Source organism: Tamandua tetradactyla, chromosome 10, assembly GCF_023851605.1.
Source record: "Tamandua tetradactyla isolate mTamTet1 chromosome 10, mTamTet1.pri, whole genome shotgun sequence".
Classification (NCBI taxonomy): Eukaryota; Metazoa; Chordata; class Mammalia; order Pilosa; family Myrmecophagidae; genus Tamandua; species Tamandua tetradactyla.
In genome coordinates this window covers 85,944,394-85,957,521 of record NC_135336.1, presented here as the reverse complement: position 1 = coordinate 85,957,521, position 13,128 = coordinate 85,944,394, and positions in this window count along the sequence as shown.

Genomic DNA, 13,128 nt, shown 5'->3' with positions numbered 1-13,128 from the left:
CCAGAGTCTGGCTTCATACAAGCGAAGCATTAGGAGAATCGAATGATGATATTTTGACTATCTCCTTTGCCAACTCAGTCCATGGATTGGGAGTGTCATTCTGATTATGGGAATCAGAGTCCTTAGTGTCTCTGAGCCCAGTCAGAGTAGAAAACCATTCATAAAAACCCATTTTTAAGATTCTGTTCCTTAAGAACCACTCCTGGTACCAAGATGTATTAGTTAGGGTTCTCTAGAGAAACAGAATCAACAGGGAACACTTGCAAATATAAAATTTATGAAAGTGTCTCATGTGACCGTAGGAATGCAGAGTCCAAAATCCACAGGGCAGGCTGAGAAGCCGATGACTCCAATGGATGGCCTGGATGAACTCCACAGGAGAGGCTCACCAGCCAAAGCAGGAATGCAACCTGTCTCCTCTGAGTCCTCCTTAAAAGGCTTCCCATGATTGGATTTAGCATCACTAATTGCAGAAGACACTCCCCTTTGGCTGATTACAAATGGAATCAGCTGTGGATGTAGCTGACGTGATCATGACCTAATCCTATGAAATGTCCTCATTGCAACAGACAGGCCAGCGCTTGCCCAATCAGATGAACAGGTACCACAACTTGGCCAAGTTGACACCTGTCCCTAACCATGACAAACTTTGTCGATTCTTCTGCTAAATTCATTTGTTACATTTTTTTTTCACTTGACAGTTTTTATAACTCTCACTTTTAGCGCATTTCCAAGTGATTATTTTATATTTGTGCCTAATAATTCCAAGATCTAATGTTTTTTTCAGATTTGATTCTGTGGTTTGGTGGTTTATTTTTTTCTACATGCTCTCATTGAACATGACTTGCTTATTTTGTTTTGTTTTGTTTTGCTTTGCTTTGTTTTTGTTTTTACTGTGAACTCATATTACTGTAGATATCAATTGAGCCGTGAGCTGTGGTAATTTTCTTGAGAAATGAGTTTTGTCTGGTCCTTCAGGTTCCTGGAAGTACCGCTAACCACGGACAAACTTTACATTGAATATTTGTGTATAGAGTATGAAGACCACCCAGGAAGTGTAAATTCAAGCTTATAAAACTGAAATCAGTTGACTTGTGATTCCAAAGTCTGGAAGGAATATTTTTCTTTCTGTTCCTTACAGTATTGAAGTTCAACACAAAATATTGTTCCTGTACTGTCTTAAGATGTGAGTGAATGGAATATGGTGGATGATGCCCTGTGAGTATACCATCTTGCGTAGATCTGGGGTTTATCTCCTTTTCCTACTTCCAAAGAGTCCCTGAAAACAAACTTACCCACACAGCAAGTCTCCTCAAGGGGAACTGGCTTCTGAGCTTTATTTCTCTCTGTTGGTTCCATATTTCACATCACTTTTGGATTCTGATGGTTCCTAACTTTAAGTTTGATCATAGATGCATTCACAAAGACTGGAGAATATTTTTTCCACCTTTTTTTTGTTGTTTTTAGCAGAAGGGCTCTTAAAGCAACTACCTGAAACAGAAATGCAAGTCTACTAATGTTTGAATACTGTAATATAAAAGTAAGTACCAACTCTCAGTTCTCAAACATGTCTATAATGAAGAGTTCTTACCATAAAAATTTAATATTAACTCAATAATTTTAATTTTAACTGGATAAATGTTACTTAAGAAATATAAATTTAATGTATGGCAAAATAAAACTTCGCAAAAAAACAAACAAATTCTTGTATCAGAAAATATATCACTTAAGGAATTTTCTTTTTTCTGAATCCTATAATTGACAGCCACCATTCTCATATTCATCTTAATGCCTTTCATTTTAATTGAGTTGAGGTAAGGATTTGTTGGGTGACTGAGAATTCAACAAAAATGTGCAGGTAGAGAAAATATACAGCCTTCTTATTCTAGAGGAATTTATACTCCAATGGGAAAATAATATAAGTAACCAAATGATTGCATCAATTTGATATATGTAAAAGTTAATAAGAACAACTGTGTATAAAGTACAACAAATAGAAGAATGGTACTTGTTATTTACTCAGCAGGTTTCTTTGTGTAGGGGTGGAGAAAGAAGTGGCATCCTCTGGTATTATTTTCACAAAAGAGAAATCATAAAAGCAGAGGATCGAAAAATGAAGTTTTCAGGCATGCAAGAGAGTAAGATTGTTTTGAAATTTGGGGATCTTAAAACCTGTGGAGGATGAAATATGTGGAATACACATATGCATTTCTCTCTGTTCTTGCTTTTAATCTTTATCTATTTATATTTGACCTAGTATCTTCTATACATCATCTCTATGTATTTCTGTAAAATTTAATCATTTAAATGGAAATATATCATTTTATATGTATATCATGAAAAATTCTTTTACTGTCCCATGTAGCCTAATCTTTCCTTCACTGAATCAAAATATCACTTTTTTCATAAACTAATTTTGCAAATAATCATAAGTTGATCCTAGTCTTTGTCTATGGCATATTTACCTATTCATATACTGGTTGTTTTAATAATAGTAACTTTATGACATATTTAAAATCTGTAGGTTCTCTTCTATTGCTCTTTTTCAAAGGTAATTTCCCTGTTTTTCACGTTAATTTTTACACAAAAAATTCAAAATGATTTTGTTGTATTACAAAGGAAGCATCATTGAATTTCTTCGGTTTCAATTTTTTATTATTAATTTTAAAAATATCGACCTAGCTAAGAATAATAAAAAGGAATAAAATGATGAACAGTAGAAAATTTATCTCCCATACATTTTCCAAAACACTTAATTCCCTTCTGCAAAGATAATCAGTCTTACTAATTATTATATGTCCTTTATGATAACTTTGATGCATATACATACAAATTTTGGTTTATCTATTTTTCCTTCTATAATCTGTGTTATTCCCTAAATTATGTTGTGGGAAAAAATGTGATTTTTTTGGTTAATTTGTTTTCCTTTTCTTCTTTCAGTTCTTCAAAGGTTTTGCTATATTGTCTTCTGGCTTGCATAGTTTCTATAAGAAGTTTGCTGTAATTCTTACTTTCATTCGTCTCCGAGTAATCTTTTTAATTTTACACTGTGCATTTAAGATTTTCTCCTTATCTTTTGTTTTGGCAGTTTAAGAAGGCTAAATCTTTTGTTTTGGCAGTGTCTAGGCTTTCTAAAATTAATATTTTTATTTATCATTCTGAGCTCTTTGCATCTGTGGTTGGTAGTCTTTCAATAATTTGTGGTAATTCTCAGCAATGATCTCTTCAAATATTTCTTCTGCCACATTGTCTCTTCTTCATCTGGAAGTTCAATTACATATATGTTAGGCAATTTAGATACTACCTCACATTTTTTGGATTCATTTGATTTTTTTTGCGTTATATGTTTACTATTTTCCTCATATCTAAATCTGAATAATTTGTATTGACCTATCTTCAACGTATTGGCTCATTCTTCAGTTACCACCTGTCTACTGTTAAGTCCATCAAAGGGATTCTTCATATCTGATATTTTACTTTTATTTTTAGCATTTCCATTTGACTCTTTTTTAAAGGTTTCCTCTCTGCTGCTATTCCTCATCTGTTCTTTTATGTTGTCTATGTTTGTTCTGTTATTTTGAAACCTTGGGTAGTTTAAACAAGTGGGTCATTTCTGGGTCTGCTTCTGTTGACTTCTTCATTTCCTAATGATGTTTTTTCCCTTGCCTTTTAATTTTCCATTGAATAAGGGGCACTGTGTGTAGAAGAGGAGAAACTGAGGCTATCAGAACTCGTGCCCCAAATGGAAACGCTTCTTCCATCCAACTAATAGTCCGGGGGATTGAGTCAGCCTCGTTAATAGTCTAACTGGGTTAAGTTTTATTACATTCAGATTACCACAGGCTGATTGTGGTTCCTGGTGTGTCAGAGGTTTTTCCCCAGAATCCCTGCTCAATCATTGATTTCAACCGTCTCTATGTGCATGTACCATAAATGAGACACTCTCCATGCACTTGCTCCCGTGCAAGCAGAGTTCTGATGTTCCTTGTTAGTCACCATGTGGCATCTATTGGACATTTCTGTTTTCCTCATTTAGCCTTTGTTTGGGGCAAAAGGAGAGTTTCCTGCTTTTCCTCTGTTTGTAGCTGACTTCCATTTTGTAGGAGTGCAGGATCCCATGCCTGAAGCAGGTTTTTGTTCCTTCTTACTCCTCGAGAGAAATTCGCCTTTGTTGAGACCACCGTGGGAAATTGTATTTCTTTCTCCTCCTCAAGGAATACAGACCTTTTCTTGCATTCCTCACCCAGAATTATTCAGCCATTCCTACATATCTATGGCTTCATATGAGAGATAAATCCAGAAAATAGGTGGCATTTTGTACCTATGAATCACCAAGGGGTAGAGGCTCCTAGCTTGTGAGTAAATGCGGACAACCTTATGTTCAATCTATTAAGGATTCATAATGGACGTGTTTTTACCCTTTAATAATTTTTCATAATTTTAAAATTCCTTCTTACCAATTTTTTAGTAGCCAACTCTTTTCTCAATGCTCTGCCAAGTGTGAAAAATTGCGTTTGACTTTTCTCTACTCCGAGCGATTTGTTACATGTTAGAATTCAATGGACTTAGTTCCTGGTGCCTGCAGCTCTTTGATGAGTTCAAGAAAACTTATTATTTTGTTAATTAAACAGATTTTTCTGAAAACGATGTTCTCTTCCAGCTTTGTACACCCTAAGCAATAATTCTTTAAGGTTAGTTGTGCCTATTTGTTTTTTCAGTATAAGTTTTTAAATCAGCTTTTTGAGATTCCTTACAAAAAACAATTGTTTTAAAATCAACTTTCCTAGATTCCTTCATGATCCCCAAAAACTCTTCTTAGTGTTAGTTTTGAATGATAGTATTGAATAATCCTATTAGTATTTTTATTGGGATCAAGTTAATTATATGAAATGTATTATAGGACACTGATATCTTTACACAATTAAGTCTTCCATGAACAAATGGTAAGGTATGATTTATTTTTTGATAAAATCAATTTGCATATATCAAGAGTTGCTTATTTTAATTATAATTTTTTAGTATAGCTCAAACATTATTTATTACGTTTCTTACCACTTTTTAATAATTCTCCAGGTATGTTGTAAAGGGAATATTTATTACATTGTATCTTTAAAACTAGTTGCTCTTTTTATATATGAAAATCATGATCATACTAAATTGTTTTAATTTGCGTAATAGTTTTTATTCTATTTTATTACAGTTTCAAGTAGAATAGTAATATTTTTCATGTGGAATATGTTATTTTCCTTTCCCAATTTTTCTTGTGCTTAATATCATTGGGTAATACTTCCAGAACAATGTTAAGTAATATTAGTGATAGTGGAACTCTTGTATTGTTGTTACCTCATTAAGCAGGATATTAAAATTAGGTTGGAAGGCTAAATCTTATATTTAAAGTATCCACATTTTTTTCTATTTCATTAAGAGACTTTCTCATTAATGTATATTTTATTTTAGAAAATATTTTTTTCTGACTCTTTAGAGTTAGGAATATATGATTTTTCCTTAGATCTATTAGCAAAAATGTGTTAATAATTTTTGCATTGTATAAACAGAGGATGAATAAAGTCATATGCTTCTCATACCAATCAAAAGCAGGAGGTTCTCTGCCTGATGTGCTCTAATGATCAATTCCTGCGACACCAAGGTTTCAAAGAGAGAGTTTATTACTAATCACAAAGCACGAAATGTATATTTTCTATTGGCCTATTGACCTAAAAATCTGTCTCTCTGAACTGCCAAAACTCTGATAGATTTATAGTATCAAAAGATGTGCAGGTTTTAGGATAATGAGTACAATGGCTCAAGATGACAAAGTTAGAGATGATCTAATTATTGGCCATGTACAGATTATTATATGCTTAGTCACACAACACATGTAAGAAAATGGCAACCATACTATGTTAGGTTTGATTTTTTTTGTATTATAATGAGGTATAGTCAGTTACAGGTTAAAGTTTAAGTCACTTTTAGGTTAAAGTTTATGCTACTATTCATATCAGGTGGGACCGTTTTGCTAGATCTAGCTTTTTCTAGTAGGATAGCTTAGGAATTTGGGTGGGTTAGTTTTGGGCTAACTCGTTCCTTCACTAATAAACATTAAGGCCTGTCTTTTGTGATGAGAAGACTCTGAAGTTGAAAAATAGGATAAGGGAGTTCAAGAGGGGCCAGTCACGAGGTTTTTACAATCACAGGATAAAGGTTATACAGTTATTGAAGATGGAGGCAGCTGAGTTACAGTTCAGTAATTTCAGGTACTTTATTATATCTACTTTAATATACTAGAAAGTAAGAAGAGTATTTATATAATATTCAGTAATCATGATTATGTGCTAATTCTTAATTTCTCAATTATAGTTGTAGAGCAATAAGTTGTTTTATGGTTTATGTTGCCAATTCTGAATCACTTTGGCTCTGACACTTTACCTGCATCCTGCCATTTTATCTGTATATAAAACTAGTTATAATTAATAACCTCTTACCTCAGTGGCTGAAAGCAAGGATTTATATCTTACTGATACTACATGTCTATTATTGTTGCCTGCTGTATGTCATCCTCACTGTCCCAAGACCCAGACTGAAGCAGCAGCCTTCACTCCAACGTGACCAGTGTTGTTACCGAGCAAAAGAAGATGGCAAACTACTAGGTGTCCCTTAGAGCTTCCAACTGTACGTAATTCTTCGCTCTCATTTCACTAAATTAAGCAAGTCACCGTGCTCACAATTTATTAAAGCACAAACACACTGAACCTAAAGTGGATGGGGCAGCACATACTAACATGTGCTTGGGAGAAGAATCCCAAACAATGGGCAGCACTAGTGATGACATAAATTGCTTCTTAGTTATGCAAACATGGGCAGGTCAATCTTTCTAAACTTCACATAATAATAGAATATACCTTGTAAGTTTGTTTTGAGGAATTAACTAGGCTCATATTTAGAAAATCTTTAGTGTAGTACTTAGCAATGAAAAGACAGTTAATCAATGTGAGTTGTCATTATCACCACCACGTCATTACCACCATCATCTTCATCACTATGACATATCCAAATCAGTTTTATTCAAGTATAGTTGAAATATTTTATATCTGAATTGAATTACCCAATATCTTCATTATCTATGCCCTAACTCCTTCATTAATAAGAAAAATTTTATTTGACTCCCTATGAACACTTGGACACCACTGGGCAAATGTCAATATTTGTACTTCGGCATGCATGGTAGATTGAATTATGTATCCCAGGAAAAAAAAAAACATTTTCTTAATCTGATTCCTGTGGGTGTGACCCCATTTTAAATAGGACCTTTTGAAGATGCTATTTTTAGTTAAGGTGAGGGCAACTGAATTAGGATGGGTCTTAATCTCATTATTGGAGGCCTTATGAAGAGAAAGCAATGGGGAGGAGCAAGAAGGGATTAAGGGGACCTGGATGAGAAAGGAAAGGACATCACCATGTGATGGGAAAGTCAAGGATTGCCAACTAGCCAGAACTCTACCAACCTCAGGAGGAAGCAAGCCTTTCTGCTTCCAAAACCATGAGACAGTGGTTTCCCATTTGTTTAAGCCAGAACCAGCACAATAATTTCTCATTGTTCAAGCTGAAACCAGTTTGCAGTATGGTACTGTGATAGAATAGCAAACCAACACAGCATGTACCAGAGCATGAGTGAGGGAGAAGATGCTACATTTAATAAGTGTTTCATCTAAAGGCCAGTCTTCTTTAATTCTTGAAAAGATTCACATGATAGAAGTATATTATTCAAAGTGCCAATTAGGACAATATAGCCCAAACTGTAAGATTACCACAAGTTTTAAAAATACGGTTAAGAGTATACAAGGATAGTTCAGTGGTAGAATTCTTGCCTGCCATGCAGAAACTATGGGTTTGACTCTCAGCCCATTCACTACCTCCCCCCCAAAAATCAACAAATGGTGCTACAATAATAGGATAGTCACACTGAGAACAAATGAAAAGTAACCCCCACCATACAGCATACAAAAAATACATATATATATATATATATATGAATATACATATATCTGAGAAATCTAACAAGGCCTCTAACCATATGTATTTATATATTTCTTGGATATATGTACATACTCTATTATGCCAGAAATGATTATGAGGCAAAATTTATATTAGTTTCACATGGCAGTATTATTTCTCAATATAAATTTTTCCTTTTTATCTGAAAACAGAACCCGAAGAACTTGTTTTTTCTGAGGAAGATAGGATTCTCCTTCTCACAGCTTTGCTATTTTATACCAACAATAGCAACAGTGAGTAGAAAAGAAAGGAAATAAATAACGAGTCTGAAATCCTGTTGTTGCTACTATTTATAGCCTGCCCTTTTAAAAGAACAAATAAATCATATGTAGAAGAGAAAATATTAAATATTGGAGTATTTAATATTAATTTTAAGGCTTCCCATATTTTTTTTAAGAATACCACAAAGCCCTAGAGTCATTCTTTACACAAGTGAATGACACTGTTGTGCTTGAGTTTATCAGTGTCAATAATATTTCTTTTTTTCAAAGAAAATAAGGCATTGATAAAATTTTTAAAGCATCCTAAAGGAAGATTTTATAGAGATGCAGAAAGAGATAAACAGTAAACACTACTTACTAGACTTTTACAAACAAATTTTAGCATAATTTTCATTCTCAGGTCCAGATATTGCTAAAGGATCTAAACAATAGATCTAACCAAAGGTTAATAATAGTTCATCTTTTCATCTGTGAAGTGCAAGCAAAATCATGTTGCTTCTAAACAGAGCAATTAATAAGAATCATTTAATAAGAATGTAGAAACTAAGTTGTACAGAGGGAAACATACTAAACCATATAACTAAAGCTAAATTGAAAAATCATTTCTAGAGCACATGAGCTATATTAGCTAGGGATTTTAGAGAAACAGAATCAGCAGGAGATATCTGTAAATACAAAATTTCTAAAATTATCTCACTTAACTGTGGGGACATAGAGTCCAAGGTCTGTAGGGCAGGCTGTGAGCTGGCAGCTCCAATGAAGGTCCTCGATGGACTCTCAGGAGAAACTGACTGGGCAACTGTGGGGAAGGAAGAATACAAGAACTGTTGGGCAGGCCATGAACTGGAAGCGCCAATGAAGGCCCTTAACAATCTGTCAGGAGAGGCTGGTTGGCTGAAGCAGGAAGATTGGTTGTCTCTTCTGAATCCTCCTTAAAAGCCTTCCAGTGATTAGATTAAGTGTCACTCACTGCAGAAGACACTCCCCCTAGCTGAATGCAACCAGCTGTGCATGCAGCCAATGTGATCATGATTTAAGGCCATGAAATGTCCTTATAGCAATAGACAGGCCAGCACTTGCCCCGCCAGACAACCAGGCACCACTACCTGGCCAAGTTCACATGTGAACCTGACCATGACATGCCCCTTTCCAAAACAATAAAACTTCCCCCATATTCTTGCCTTTTTAGAAAGGAACAGCAACTGCATACTGTGCATATATAGTTATAACTATGAAGTTTCAAAACAATGGAAAGAAGAAAATCAGATCAAATAGCTCCATTGTGAAAACTTCTCCATTCCCCCAATCCCATGCTGTTGGCCAAGTGAATGACCTCATCTTTTGTCCCATCCTCTCCACCTTGTCCTTATGCCATATATACCAATAATTATACTCAAGAACAATTACTTGAATGTATCTTTGTAAGACACTCAAGAGCAAATACATAAGTAACTTTTTATTACAGTCAATGTAATATTGTGTATAGGGTAAATATCATTAGTGCCTAGTTCAGTGCTTGGCACCAGATAGGTACTTAATACACTTTTTTTTAAAAGGAGGGACAAGAAAGGAGGAAAGAAAGGAGAAAGGAAAGGAGAGAGGGAAGGAGAGAGAGAAATAAGATCGACATCCACAGAGACAAACGTGGTACAATATTTAAAAAACTACTTCAATCAATAAGAAAGGTTCATTTCTTCTATTTCTTAACATGGATTTTATGCCTACAGTGAATGGCTTGAAGCTTTCAATGGCCATCTCAATGAAAAATATTCTTGTAAAGTAGCAATATTGATGCATTTCTTTTAACCAACAGACTCACATGTAAAATATTAGGATAGGAAGAAAACAGCATAATAAGATCATAAATTTTATTAATAAAATGATTCAAGGCTCATCATCTTAAGGAAGATTTTTTTCTTTGTATACTTTTTCTTATACATGTACACATATGAGTATAAATAAGTATCTGTGATTTGACATTAGTTGGAAACAAAAATGAATTCTTTTCTCTTTCTTTTCTTCTATCAAAATTTATCCTTGTCCTAAAAACTTCAGATCTGTTTTAAAACCTCATATAAGGATTGCTTTTCATCATGGTACTGAGACTTATGACAGGGACTAGACGATTGACAGCCTCAGTTTCCTTTTAAAAGTCATGACCTGAGGTCTCAGCAATTCAGAAATGACAGCTCAGTTAGAAGGCTAATTTATTACAACTATTTTTATAACCCCTTAAAATCTTATCATGACTTTGCTTTATACCTGAATTTATTCAATGTAGTGCTCAAAAAGAAAAAAAAATCCTTTACTTGAACCATCTCTTGCACTTCTGCATTTCTCACCATCATAAGGCATGTGTTCTCTCGCTTCAGTTGTTGCACAGGTGGTCAGAACAGAGGACGGAACTCTTGTGTTTGACATGTGTGTTTCTGCAGATCTCTTGTAATGTTCCATCCAGATTCACCTGCTTCCTTTCATTTGATCTCTAATTTCTAGGAGAAGTATATATATAGCTAGTGCAGTTGCCTTGAGTTTGGAAATATGCCAGCTGTTCAAGTTTGAGCAAGTGTCACATTCTTCTTTTAGGTAAAAATGTCTATTTATTCTAATGTAAAGTTTGCCTGTATTTATCTTTTTCTAGTCAATACTTTCTCTTTTGAATTTAAGAATGTCTTTTTGGTAAAACTATAATACTTGTGAATTATGCAGGTCTATAGCTGAATAGAATAAGTGTTTAATAAATATTAGAGATGATGTTAATGAGTTCAGAAAAGATATTTGCCTACTCATAATACAATGTTTCATTAAATGACAAAGGAAAACATTTTTTGAAAAAAACATAAAATGTTGGTCTATTTTCTATTTTTTCTCAGTGATACAATATGAAAATTTGAATTCCATTGCTTTTTTCTATATTAGCCGTTTATACAAACACACATGCACACACACACAATAATCTTTTCAAGGCAAAGAATCTACAAATTGCGGCACTGAATTCTTTTGAAAACTAAACCTTAGACATGATCATATTTTTTCAGCTCTTTTTCTTTAAACTTTTTATCATAGTAACATATATGCAACTCAAAATTTCCCATTGTAACCCCTTCTAAGTGTACAATTCAGGGTATTAATTACATTCACAAAATTGGCTGCCTTCACCATTATTCATTACCCCAAATTGTTTTTCTTTATTAGATAAGTTGCAGGTTTAAAGGAAATAATGCAGAAAATACAGAATTTTCATATATACCTCTTACCCCCACAGTTTTCCCTGTTATTAACACTTTGCATTGGTGTAGTAACTTTGGTACAATAGATGAAACAATATTATTATAATTATACCATTAACTATAGTACATAGTTTACAATAGAAATCACTGTTTGTGTTGTACAGTCCTATGCTTATTTTTTACCCCAATTTGTTTATCACCTCCAAAAGAAATTCAGCACCCTTTCAGCAATAACTGTCCCTTATCTCCCTTTCCCACCCCACCCCAAAAAGTGACATTTTTGAGTGTTACTGTTAAAATGGAAAAAAGAAAGTAAAATAATATCTCAAGGTATATGATATTCTAGTGGGAAGATTGGTTTGAAAAATAAAATGATTTTCTGCTTATATTGTGCCTGGCTATTTCAGACATAGTTTTGAAAATTAGGCAAAAGCATAGACTTTAAATATAGAAAAATGGGCTTCTGGGGTTCTAAGAACATGTTCAGTTTGAGCTGAGTGTAATGTTTTGCTTTTTTCTTACCAGAATTATGTTCCAGGTTTAAAGTTATGCCAGTGAGGGAAAGAATGAAATCAATGATAGAAATCTTTCCATGTAGCAATATATTCATAACCAGTGTTATAAGACTGGGTATCAAAAGTCTGGAGATGGTGATTAGATTTGAAGAGACAATGATGGCATTTACAACAAAGGCCTTTAAAAGGTATGATTTTATTATAATGTACACAGCATATATTTCAAACCTATGGTTATATACATTTTGGGATCAATTGTGACCTCTGTATAAAGATGTGCTTTGTGTAAAAATAAATCAGGAGCAGTGCATTTATGTAACTGTCACTCTCATGCCTGATCATTCTGTTTTTCATAGCTTCTTATGCAATATGCTTAACAGAAAGCCTCTACCACTTATAACTCCAAATTTTCTGTAATCCTTTCAATAAAATCATTAATATCACTTAGAATGTGAATTTCAGGACATTCTTTTCCACATTCATCCTGTCAGTACGGTTATCATTATTAACTGTCTGGCTTAAAAAGCTAATTTTAAGTTTTCTCACATTCATGTGACTTTCATGCTCTTTCACAGACTAAACTACATAAAATAAATTAACCTTATTTATTATTTTAATACAGTATTTCCTGCTACCGGTGACAATAATACCATTAGCCACAGTGGGTTACTGCAAGCATAAATAAATATATGGTAGTTTCTGATATGGACAATGCTCTGAGGCAAGCTTTAATTGAGGAATGATTTCCTGACCAAGGTCTTGGCATATAATAAATCACTTGTACAACAAAGATATTTCATCAGAACAAAGTACAATGATTTGCACATCTACAGACATTCAAAGTGCTAAAATTACATTAAAAGTTATAGCATATTGGAGTCAGATCAGTCCAACACCCTCATTTTATAGATTTAGAAACTAAGTTCCAGATTGTCTGTAACAAAGGTTAATGAGTCATATGGGCAGATGCTAAACTAGTTAACTGGATTTTTTTGGGGGGGGTCGGGTTTCGGGGGTGACAGTGCATGGTACAGGAAAGGAACCTGGGTCTCCCCCACGGAAGACTAGCATTCTGCCACTGAACCACCTATGTACCCAACTAGTTACCTT